This window comes from Larus michahellis, chromosome 12 (assembly GCF_964199755.1).
Source record: "Larus michahellis chromosome 12, bLarMic1.1, whole genome shotgun sequence".
In the NCBI taxonomy this organism is placed as follows: Eukaryota; Metazoa; Chordata; class Aves; order Charadriiformes; family Laridae; genus Larus; species Larus michahellis.
The window spans coordinates 6,529,560-6,542,582 of record NC_133907.1 but is presented as its reverse complement, the minus strand read 5'-3'; the positions used below and the strand labels follow the sequence as shown (position 1 = coordinate 6,542,582).

Here is a 13,023-nt window from a genome sequence, read left to right as displayed (position 1 = left end):
ATTTCTGCTTCTGTGAAATTACTCATTGGACAGGACACCTCAAACCTGACTTACTAATTAAGTACCATTGTCATTGTCAGACGATTGCTGCTTTCACAGGTCAACCACAGCAGGAAAGAGAATTTTAACAAAACATTGCCCAACCCTGGGGATTTATAGGCAGCCCCTTCTGCATCGGGCACCTTGACGTAGTACAAAGGCACGCGTTCTTCACTGCAAAAGTCGTCTTCATAAAGTACCAGTGCTGAGACCCGAGTATCGCTGCTGGTTTTGAAGCACTAAATGCCATTTCACGGGCGTGCACTCGCGCTGCTCCCATGGATGCGTCACAGGAGACTCTGTACCAGCGCCGCTGCCCGAGTGTCACCCAGTGAAACCCAAGAGCTGCATCCATTTTTAGAACCAGCCTGCCTGAAGATATTGTTGCATTATCTGGGCAACACGTAAGGGAACAAAATGAACTGCAGCTCCCTCTGCCACTTATTTACCTTCTGTTTAAACAGTGCCGCTCCAGCCTGCTCCGCTCCCCTCCCGTGCACCCACTTACTCGGCACCTCTCGCAGGGCTGCCCGGTCTATTTTTAAAAGCATGCTGCTGGCTTTTATCTTAAGCTGCCTGATTTTTTTTTTTTTTTTTTTTTTTTTTTTTTTTAGCTCTTGTACTCTTTAAACTTATTTAAAACATGTTGGCAGATAAAAGTAGTGAGAGGAGATATAGCAAATGCACCACGCTTGGCATTGCGAGTTGAGAAGTAAGGCAAGAGATAAAAACCGAACAGATTAAAAATGAATACTTAATCTCAACAATTAGGGCCAAACAGCAGTGGTCTGCACTCAGGGGAGTATCTCCCGTGTACTCAAAGCGGGGGTTATTTGAATCAAGACTTTAGGACTTGTTCTCATCCAGCCGCCGGCAGCAAACACGGTTGGGTGCCCACAGTGGGGAAGAACAGCAGCCTGACAGCTGCCAGGAGTCCTGTAAAGGGACTTGGTCCCCCAGCTGTAAGCCATTTTGAAATTGTCTGGGGTTTGCCGGGTGGTTAAAGGCTCTGCCCGTTCCAGTTCTGAGCCGACGTTAGCAGCACTGAGGTCAGTGGACTGGCGCACTCACACAGATGGAGGAAGCACTGGCAGGAGAGTCTCCAGCACCCTTGTGGGAAGGTGCCAGAAACATGTACCTTGAAAATCCAGTGTCCCCACCCGTGCCTGCAGTCCTGACCCCAAACCAGGATGCACTTAGCACCCTCAAACAGGGAGGCTGGTTTCGACTTTGAGCCTAAAACCCTCAGCAGTAATTAGAATTTATTAGACTTGTGAGGCCGTGAATATTGGCACGCCACTGGACGCTGCAAATAGGGAAGATGGGTTGACTACACCGATTCAACACCTAACAACATGAGAAACCACTTCCAGAACTTCGCATTTTGGTAGCTTGGAGATTTTCAAGCCCATGCCTTCGATGTAGATTTTTCTCAACTATCACTGAGGTGCTCTGACGCCACCGCAGAGCTGTCCTAAGCATCCCACCGATGGTCCTGTAGGGTCCAGACACATAGAGCTGCCTCCGCTGCACTCTGCGTGTCTCAGGCTGAGCTCAGCTCCATTTCAGATTCAGGACATTTCTGAGAACTGGTTGAAACGAGGACTCACTAACGCTTCCATCAGATGCTGACGGGCCTTTTTGTGCCAGGAAAACGGATGTGTGCAACAACAGCAAAAGTGCCTGGAAGCATCCCAAAGCCTGAGTGAAATGAGGGAATTTTGAGTGGCACCAAACAAAAGGAGCAGTGATTTAATCTCCACAGATGGGGAGGGGGGAGCAGTGTCAGGAAAAGCAGGAGGATGAGATTAGCTAGGCAATAAAATGAAAATGAGCAAGAGGTGGAGCGAACTGTGCTGAGATAAGAGGAGGTGGATTACAGGGCTGGCAGATGGAGGGGGAGCAGGCAGCCAAACAGTGAACAAAAAAAACAGGTAATAAATCTGAAAAAAATCATAATCAACAATGTTAAATACCATTTTCAACCCATTTTCTCCAAGGCGGTACGCGGTTATGGCAGAGGGATGTATAGTGCTGTCCCCTTGGGGCGCGGTGACACTGCCGGTGGCTATTGGCCTGGGCCACTGCAAATGGCCAGCAAGGTGTGTTTGCTTGGACTCTAAAGTCCTGCAAGCAGCCAAAATCCTTTCTGGCACATGGCTAAAGCGGTCCTGTAACACCAAAAGGTGAAAGAAATTGCATCTTTCCGGAGGGCCTGACCATCCATTTGACTCAGCCTAATTCAGGGAAGCGACACATCGTCTGTTTTGCTGCCGAGAGGAGCATTTCCTCCAGCCTTGCAGGAGCACATTAGACTGGGTATCTCAGTTCCGGGTGATAAGGCAGCTTTTATCAAGAAACTTTCATTAATGCAGTTCAACTGGCAATAGGCAATTGATAATAAGCAGCCATTCGACCGCTATTTAAGTCATTAAGCCCTTGGACCACGGAGTTTTTGGAGGATAATCTCTAGAATATCTTTGGCTGTGTCATTTTAGCAAAGCCATGCTGCAGCTTCCCAGATCTGCGTGTCCCCCCGACGCACCCCCAATCCTCCATTACCTCAGGGAGTCAGTGCCTGATGGCAACACGTCTGTCTCGGTTCCCCCTATCTCAGGAGGTTACAGGAAATCATTTATTTGTTGTTGTTTTATTTTGAGTCTGGGAGAGAAACGATATTATCTGGGTAATGCAAAAAAAAAAAGGGGGTGGGGGAGGGGAAGGTTAAATTAGTGGACGAAGATAAGTAATTACCTTGTGAGCCTGAGACCTCTTTGTGGCAGGGGCAGGTTTTTGCTCTGCACCGGTGAAGTGCCCAGCCCAACAGGGTTTGTGTCGCAGCGCTATTGCAAGGCAAAGGAACAGCGGTGATGGTTCATACATCGCTGCCAACATCTGCGTGGAATAAGAAATACTTGTTTTGAGTTGACACTTTCCCACCCAAATGTAGGGCAAGGTCAGATTAACCCCGTTTGCTGCGGAGCCGGGTTAAATGATCCCTGTTTTCTAAGGGTGGTGAGCCCCTGGCCCAGAGAAGCTGTGGCTGCCCCATCCCTGGAGGGGTTCAAGGCCAGGCTGGACGGGGCTTGGAGCAACCTGGGCTGGTGGGAGGTGTCCCTGCCCAGGGCAGGGGGGGTTGGAACTAGATGATCTTTAAGGTGCCTTCCAACCCAAACCAGCCTATGATTCTATGATTCTGTGCTTTCAGCCTGCCCCTTCCTTATTCCCAAAATGGATACCTCTTCCCTCTCTGCCCCTGAGGCTTATTTTGCATCTCTCTAACCTCCAGCATGCCCAGGAGAGGAGACAGCAGCAGGCGGAGCGCAATTTGGGGAGAATGATGGGGTCAAGGGAGAGCCTCGGTCAGGAGATCTTTGTCTGAGAGCTTTCTTGAAAATCCACGTGACTCCTAGCTCTCGGCATGTTATTAGGAATAAAAAAAACATTTCTACCATGCTGAAATGACTGCATTTAAGAGCTCTTTTATTTTTTTTTTTTTTCCTTAGGAAAGCACTGTGGTCAGCCAGTTCTTGGACAGACTGTGGGAGTTAAGTGCATGAAATTCAATACTCTATGTTATATATCGGAGGTCAGGCTAAGGGTCCCTTCAGATCTAAACCATAAATTTAGCAAACTGTTACCAAAAAAAGCCCCTCTAAAAACCCCTGAAGTCTTCCACTCAGCTCCTAAAAAACTCTTAAAGAACAAGACCCGCTTGCAGAAAGTTAGCAAAGTGGCCAAAACCATCGGGACTCTACATCTGACTTCCTTTTTCACAGCGCCCACGCTCCCTGCCCAGCCACGGTCGGCGGGGGAGGCTCAGCATCGCTCCGGCGGAGCCCGGGGCTACCAGCTCCGCAGGCACTCGCTCCTCATTTGACCCTGGAAGCGGCTGGATTTCACATGCTGTTCCTCCCTCGCCCAAGCTGCGACGCGAGATAGCTCATCCTGCTGGAAAGTATAACTAAAAACATTGCCTAAAAACAAATCCTCTTTCTGGGCACCCGGAGGGGAGGAGCGGTCCCCGACGAGCACAGAAAAATGGAGCTTGAATAAATAGCTGAGCTGAGAGCGACCCAGGAGGGCAGCCCAGAACGGAGGGGCTGTTGTACAGGAGGAGGCGGGAGGACCTCGGCACACAGCACAAGTCAGAGAAAGCGCCCGGCGTTGGCTTAACCGAGCTGGGATGTGCCCAAAATCCAGCCCAGGAGGCTGCAGATGCCGCAGCTGAAATCACTTGTGTCAGGTTCAGGCAAATAGTTGCGTCTTGGCACCAGGTGTTAAGAGCAGCCGATTTCCACCACAGGATTAGCAGCAGGATATACAGCACTTAGTCACTGCAAAACTGTGATAATATCAAAGCTCCATCTGTACTCAGGCTGGAACTCGGAGCTATTAATGACTACTGTGGGAGAGCTAGCATTTTTTTCTTATTACCAGTTAAATAAGCCTTCCTACACCTTGAAAATAAATCATTCTGTTTTCTTTAAAGATATATGTACATATATGTACAACTTTTCTTTTTTTAATATAAGTAATATACATATATATAGAGGAAGAGTTGCACAGATTTTTTAAAAAAACCCCAATATTTAAAATGCTGTGTTTACTCTTTTCTTTAGAGGAGCTCAACTGTTCTCTGCTCAGATGCAAATAAAGCACATACTTCCACTCTAGGTATTTTTGGTCAGAAGGAAAAGATAAATAGATAGTGTATTTCAAACGTCACACTTTCAGCCAGCTTTATCTAACTTTGGTCAAGAATTTAAAACTTTGCACTGGACGCTAGCACATTTCAAGCTTGAACTGTAATTCTCTTCTCCTGACAAGAACTTGCTGCTAACCGAGCCTATCTGTGACATGGGAACCAACAAGCTCAAGCTGAAACCAAGGCTGTCAAACTCATTTCACTTATTAGTTAAGAAATGGGAAAAAACAAGTGAGCTGCAGTGTCACATGGAAACATGAGCGCAGTGGTGACACGGCCTTTCACACACAGCGTCAGCACTAAAAACAGTGTATAGATTATTTGGAAAGTAATAAGCACCCATCTCGTGATTCTATTCTGGGCTGGTCCTATGACAAAAAAGGGAAAAAAAAATAAAAATCATCAAAGCAAAACCAGAAGCGGAGAGCCCAGAGCGATTCGCCGTTGCGCCCGTAACAAGGGGCGAGGGCGGTGCGGTGGCTCTGCTGTTTCAGCGGAGCTTGCCCTGCCGTCGGCAGGGACCCCCAGCTCCCCTGGCACTGACCACGTGAGCCCTCTGGTCCGGGGACAGGATGATTTACACGGGGACAACTGCTGAAGTCAGCAGCCCCAGCCGCCTGCTGCACAGAGAGCTTGGCTGCTCCCAGCCCCTCGACACAACAGCTTAGAGCTGCCTTTTCCCTCCTGCTTTGTTTTTATTTTTCCTTTTCAGGCCACCAGCCGGTGCAATGTCATCCTGCTGGTTTGCCCGCGGAGTTCAGAGATGGCTTTGCAAAGAGGTGAGCTGCCTGTGCAGCTCGCAGCGGCGGGCCATGTCCCATCGGCCATCCCAGGAGAGGACACCCCAGCCCCGGGGACACGCACATCTCCGTTGAGCCTCCCACCTCCGAGGTCAGGGCAGATGTTTGGAAAGGCTCTTTCTAATCTTCAGCACGTCAAACCTTATTAGTTGATTTTATTAAGTCTCTTTCCAAACATCTCTAAAGTAATTCTTGGTGTTGATCTATCCCAAAATAGCTACTCAGTATGAGATTTTGGCAGCCAGCACAGAGGCTGGATGAGACCCTGGAGGACGGGGTTAAGAAGGAAAGTCACAGCCCAACCTGCTCATCCTTTCCGCTTGCACAGCTCCTTCCCAGCCCCATTCAGCCCCCAAACCTCCTTTACCTTAGGAACCCGGCAAGCATCCCTGCTCCTCCGGCTACCTCGAGCTCAAAACCAGGCCCAGGACAAAATTCTGCTTACGAACAGCTTCAACCCCAGAGGAAGATCTGCATTTGGACCCAGAGTGTACAACGGCGGGTACCTTCCACCAGCACTCAGCCCGCATGACTCTTCCAGTTACAACAGGCCTTTTTTCTACTGTCAGAGAGATGAGATCTCTGTCAGACAGAGGTATGGAGCCCCTGCAACTGTTAATTATTAAAAGCATTTATCAGTAAATCCGGGACCGAAACTATAGCAATGGGCAGGTGGCAAATCTTTTGCGAGCCATAAAATTTCCGTGAGAGAACTTTTCAGGGCAAAGAGCTGGAGGAAATCATAGTGTATTTTAAGTGTAATACAAATTCTTATCAGTGACTGTTTTGACACAGTTTTAACCTCTGGCTACAGAGGTTTACAATTTAAAAGACATCTGGTAACCGATGATTTTGCAAGATAGACAATTTAAAAGACATCTGGTAACTGATGATTTTGAAAAGCTAGAAGTCCATTGCAAACATTCAAATGAGCTTGAAAAAAGCACAGGCACATCTGGTTTCATGAATCAGAGCTCCGAAAAAACCCCATTCTCTGTTGCAGCGTTGCTGCTGGTATTGGTTTTGCCAACAGTGAAGTAGAGGGTGAGCAAAAAGCAGAGCAGACCTAACTTCAGTCTGGAGGGACGAGACGTGCAGACACCCTCCTGGGCTGGGCAGGCTGGAGCTGGACCTCAGGGAACCTCTGCCTGGTCTTCACCCAAGTCCCAGGTCCGCGATGCCTCCTGCCTTCCAAGGGAGATCCTGGATTTCTTACCACCATAGCAATATTTTTGGGGTGCAGCCACCGTGCAGTGGCCACCAGCTTGGCAAACCTGGGGGCACGGTATTGCTTCCTGCTGAGAAGACCACCGTTGACAGAAAGAGGCCCAGAATGTCACAAAGTGCCTGTTTGCCTGCACTGTGCTAGTGCTTCTGCAGGACTGAGCTCAGAGGCAGCCACGTTGCTTTCCGTTACAGTTCTCTTTCAGTTAGACAACAGTAACGTGCAATAACACCAAAGAGTTCTGTCCACCCACCAGCACTGCTGCTGTAGCCTCCCTCCCAGCCTGGTGGACCTTCCACCACTTCCCATCGTACCTAACAAGCAACGCTGGTCCTGTGGCTTGGTCCTCAACCCATCCTTCCTCTTAATGCCAGGCCAGCAGCCTGGGCCACCTTTCCTCATCCCAAGTACCACCTTTCTTCATCCGCCCATAGGACTATTCACATCTTTTCCATACCAGAAGAAGGGTCAGATTCAGCCCTAAGTGAAAAGATCTTCATTTGGCCCTGGGTGTGTTGAGAACGTGACACAAGAGCTGGAGCACAGAAAACCCTGGCTATGTAAGTTACAGGGAATTCTGCCAAAAAGGCCAGGGATTTTTTCTGTGGTTGTCCTTGGAGAATGCTTTCTTTGACAAAAAAAAAAAAAAAGTATATCGAAAAAATCCATCCATTGCAAGCTTATGAAAGCATGGCCATGCACCATGGAGGTTAATGGGCTTTCTAGCTGCCCAGTAATGTCCCCCATCATCATTCAAATGGCAGGAACACACTAACAAGTCCTCACTCCCATTTCTCTTTTTTTTTTTGGTTTGTTTTAAATAAAGCCATTAGATCCTCGGAAAAGCAGCCAGTACAAACTGTGGGAAGAGTTTTCCAAAGAGGCTGGAGGTGCTGAGCAGCCCCACTCAGAATGAGAAGGTAAGTTTTCCATGAAGTCCATGTTCTCCCCTGCACAGAGGCAAACACTGGGAGGGAAAAACCTCTGCCTTTGACAGCCTGGGAAAAATGTCTGTTCCAGCCTCAACTGAGCAAGGCATGATTTTTCTCTTCCCTTCCATTCCTCCCAAAGGGGATAAACTGTCCTCTTTTGTCAGACTGTTTCAGCTTCCCTCAAGCTTCTCTTAATGACCAGAAGTTTTGCATGTCTCTTTAACCACCATGCCCATGCTGATGGAGATGCCACCAGAGGTCTGCCATTTCAGAGAGCTGCTACGTTACGAGCATGCTTAATAAAAAATGCAACCTCGGGTCTTCTGTTCTTCACAGGGACCAATCTTCCAGCTAGGAAAACTCATTTTCCTCTAACAGTCCGTTTCCACCATCTGGCTAAAAACCTCACCGAATTTAAGGAAAGTACGACTTGACTCCTGACCAGGCCTTGCCAGGAGAATTACCTGAAGTCCTATTCACCAGGGTCCAGTTTTCTTGTATCGAATTTGGTGGGAACTCCCTGCGGCCACTGACTCCAGCAAGGGGAGGCTCAGCCCTCAGTTTCCGCGCTGTCACAGTTTTCCAGGGTTTGTGCTATCTGGAGTTTTTCCTGCGGCCAGGCTGGCTCTATTTCAACGGCTGGAAACGAGCTTCCTGAGCCATCCCCTCTCTTATCACTCACTGCCTTAAACAAGTTCGACCTTTTGATTGATTTGAACTTTGGCCAGCATTAAAACACTTGCTCTAAGTGATGAGGTCAGTCACTCAGCTTTCTGCTTTGTGTAATGGGGCAGTTAATGCTATAGTGGTTTTAAATCACGGCACATTCCCAACTGCGAGGACAGGGGAAGAAACAAAACTCACCAGAGGCTGTCCCCGACGTTGGACTGGGCCAGGCTTTAGCGTAGCAGTTTCAGCTTTCACCTCCCGCCTCGTGGTTGCTTCTGGTTGTACACATTTCAAAGACAAAGAAACCTTTCAAATCATCTAGAAAAATTTCCTGTACCTCGATCGTCCTCTCCTCTCCATCATCCCCTCATGACTTCCCAACGCCATCCCTGGACTGTGGAGGATGCCTCCTGCAAAAGATGGTTGAGTCACTGCTGACCTCGAGCATAGGTTTTTAATAACTAACAACGACAAACAAAACCTCAGGACTAAGAGAACGTTTCCATGGCATTTAAAATAGACTTGGAAGGAAAGAGATTTTTGTCTAAACAAATAAACATAGTCCTCAAGCTGTCACAGGCCAGAATTCATAACATCATGCTATATGTCAGACTTGGAAAGAAAAAAAAAACCCCAACTGAAAATGGACTACAAAGAGCAAACAAAGAAATGCAAAAACCAACCATGCAGGGAAAACCACACTGGAGTGAATCCAAATCTTTTCATCATTGTAAAAGTATTTTATGTTAACGTGAAGAAGAATTTATTATTTTATTAGTGCGGGATTTTTTCTCTGCCACCTCTGCAGGATTCTATATAGACAAATAAAAGTGCTGTCAGTGTCTTCATTGCTCTCAATTTTATATAAAATGATTGGGAACTAACGGACAATTCTTTGGGTCATGTGACAAACCGGAGTAACGATGGGCCATTTTTTCCCCTTGCTTGCAGAAGAATGCTCGTGAGTCGAAAAGATCTGATAATGTTTGCTTGTTTACAATTATGGTTGGAAAAATTACAACCGGAAATCTTAGTTGTAGAAGGGGAATTTATATCTAAACCTAAGCATTGAGGAACAGGTTTTTTTTCAGGGGTTTCCACACTGTGAAGCTGTGCACCCACAAGCCTCCTCCTTGTTGGTCATCGTGTCATTGCTAGAAGAAGAATGTGAAGGGTTATCTCAGATTGTTAGGACATAACCAAAGGGAAAGTACCTGGATACGATCACTTCTAAGGATGGCGCGACCACCATCTAGGTAGATGGGCTGATGCATCCTCTGCCAGCTGAAGCTTTTTCCTGGTCTGTAGATTGATTCTTAGGTGCAATGAATTCCAGTTAAAGTGCATCTGGTAAACTCATCACAGCAGTCCACTTCCGAAGTACAGTCTTGTGGCTAATTTCCTATGGGAACATTTTGCTGCCATGGCTGTTTGGATCTCCCACAGCGTTTGGGAAGAAGAAAACACCGGAGCATTAGAAAGGACCTCCTAGAAGCACAGCATTCACAGATCAGTGTCTCCAGCATCACCTACCCAGCATCAGCTTCAGCTGAGCTCGTCTCCAGCCAGAGGCTGATGCTGGTGCCACAAAAGCAGCTTTCTGTGTCAACAGCAGCCGTGGTCGGCACGGTGGAGGGAAGCTTGGCATTGCTTAGCCGATGAACCGGGCTCGGTCCTCACTGCATGCTGACCGCATGGGGTGGAAGGGAGATCGGGGACAGCCACCTCCACAGGGTCCTCTCCAGCAAGACGGACTGCCCAGAGTCTCGCAAGGACGGGGCTGGACCGCAGCCAGGCAGGGTGGACAACACGCAGAGGCTGAGCAGCGGGGAAACCCGCTCCGTCCCTGCAGTGACTCATGAAACCAAATTAAGCCTGTGCCGCTTTACTGCTGCTCCCTGGGGGATGATTTAAGAAGTACTAGCACTTAGCAAAACCACTTCAACCCTTGAATAACACCAGTCATTTCCAGTTTTCAAACCCTACAAGATTTTTTTAATTTATTTACAAACCCACTTACAGCCAGTGCCAGAAGGCTTGTTAATCTTGGTTAGCCCTTCCTGTTTCTTTAGAAGAGACCCACAGAGCCCCAAAGGTCTGCAACTACCATACTCCCTGATTTCCTGTCAACTCTAGTCAAGAATCTGGTGTTGCTTGCCCAAAAGATGTCATTCCTTCAGGGGAAAACGGCTAAATCTCGAGTTCTGAAGGGCCCGGTGGTCGCGGTACGTCAGTGCTCGCCTACAGCAGATAGAGAGTGATGCTGTGCGCTTCCCCCCGGGGCTGTGCCACAGCACGGTGCTCTCCGCACAAGGTAGCCCGACGCGCCTTCAGGAAGAACACAGCCCCGCGATACTGACGGCATTTGAATGCAAAGGGAGGAAGGAAGGCAGGAGAGCAAGAACGCCACTTTTCAGAGCTCATCGTTCAATACACACGCAAAAAAAAATCCACAGGAGCCACTTGCAGGGCCCTGAACACCTGCCAGCAGAGAGAGAAGAAAAAAAAATATATATTTTTTTAAATTTTATTTTAAAAACAAGCACACAAACATGAGTGCCTATAAATTTTACATAGCAACATTCTGTCCTTCGGATCGTCTCCCCATGTCCATGCTCATCTGGAAAGTTAAATAAAGCTAGTATCTTGTAAAATATTAATTAAAGCAAGCATTATGCTGGGTCCCATGAATCATTTTATGTGTGTTCAATATTTGCAAGTGTCACCATGGTGAGGAGTTGCACCTAGCTACACTGTATTAGTTATAAAGACTAGTGAGCGATTGCTCAGCCATTGCTACTGGCTTCCCAAACCATAAACCTGTCATCTGGACTATGACAGCTCAGAGATCATAAAATAAGGCTTACAAGTCAACAACACTATTTGAAGTTAATCCATGGCTCATGTCAGCTGTAAAAGTTAATGTTACAGATACAAAAATATCTACAATAGGAAAGTATTGACTGCTAAATACGTACATCGACTGAGATAAAATAGAAGTGAAGATAGGGCCTTTCGCAGAAACCCGAGCCAATAAATTGACGGGCAAGTGATTAGGATATAATATGAAGTGTGAAAGTTTTAATGATCACAAGAACAGAAAAAGAAAATCCTTTGAAAGCTCACTAACGTGCCCTCTCCAGAGATTCTGTACACCCCCGTTTCAGGGCATATCTCTAGATCACCAGGGAAAGTGTCTTACAGATTATATTTTTTGGAAAGAGATTTGCAGAATGTGCCCCTACATTCACGGAGATCTAGTGGCCGCATACAAATATTCAGTGTGCTATGAAAAAGCAGTGTCTCATGCCCACCAAAAATGTCATTAGCTGTACTTTTAGCAAAGTTGGATCCAAGTACAAGACACTAGCTTTATTTAACTTTCCAAATGCGAGTGAGTATGGGGAGATGATCCGCTTGCCACGCAATCGCTGCCACCTGGTAGCCAAAGCATTTTGTACAAAGTACCTGATGTGGCCAGTAGGACACTTACCTGAGTCTTTCTACATTAAATCAGTCACAACAAGAACAATTGAAGACTGTTGAGCACAACATCTGGATCAGACTCTACCAAATGCTATTCTTTTATCAGGTGGCTTCTCCGTGTGTCTTGTGTCGTGAGGAGGCTTTCCGTGCTCCCCCGTGCTCTGTTGGGGCTGCAGTAACGAGACCAAGCCTTTCCCCAGCGCTAAGCATCCCACCAGACGAACCACCTGGGCGCAGAGAACCTCACACATCCCTCCTCCTCCCCTGCTCTCGGCTCACTGATTATCTCAGATCATCAGTGTTTTGGATGACCGAATAAACAGGATTATCCTCTCCCAGCGCCTGTTAAGTCAAAACTGTATGGCGATCCTATTAGTGGATCGCAATAGTGTGAGTATATCCAAGCAGGAGATTATCTTTTGCTTGCTCTGTGGAGCTGAAAAGAGTACCGGGAAATTTTTAATCTCCATGAAGGGGACACTAGAGCTCACAGAAAGAAAATCGAATTCATTTTTGTTATCCTTCTCAATCAGCTGCCTAGCTCAAAAAAATCATCCCGATTGACAAAGTCATGGCTTTCGTTCATTGATATAGTCCCGGATTTGGGGTGCCAGTGACAAACATCTTACACGCATAGCCTTTTTCATCCCAGCTGATCCCAGGATGCTTTACAAGTGCAGCATGCAAATGGCACGTGGGATTAGCAGCGCTTCACAGTGCTCTGTCGCCGTTCCCACCGAGGGGAGCGAGAACTGAAGTGGGACTGGCCGTTGAGTAAAATGTGAACCAGGCGGGAACGCGGCCAGGACACTGAGATCAAGACTCGCATTCATTTGGGAACTGCTGGCACAATGGCCCTGTTGATCAGGACTTTGGGTTTACGTCTTGTCCAAAACAATGTAGCAAGCTACAAATGGGGCATAAAAGGATGCCGTTTAAAACATGTTGGTAATTCATCATTATTTATTTTTCAAGCACTCAAAGATAAAAATATTGAAAGAACAAGCAAAGGAGGAAATACCCATATCTAAATTAAAATCTTCTTAAATAAACTATCTAGGTTTTAACACAGAGTGGCATGCAAGCAAAGCCAGCCAGCTCCCAACCCTTTTACACACATGCATGCAGAAAAATAAATTCCTTCAAAAGAAGCTTTGAAGAGCA

The 13,023-nt window shown here is 47.2% G+C and overlaps 1 long non-coding RNA gene across 1 annotated transcript; it reads right to left on the bottom strand.

Moving 5' to 3' along the window:
• Window positions 1–652: 652 nt before the first annotated feature.
• On the bottom strand, window positions 653–10,255 carry LOC141750345 (uncharacterized). The gene is made up of 3 exons (XR_012589644.1): window positions 9,588–10,255; window positions 8,569–8,783; window positions 653–2,934 (listed from the first exon to the last, which is right to left on the bottom strand). It is a non-coding gene; the product is annotated as an uncharacterized LOC141750345 (long non-coding RNA).
• Between the last annotated feature and the right edge of the window lie 2,768 nt (window positions 10,256–13,023).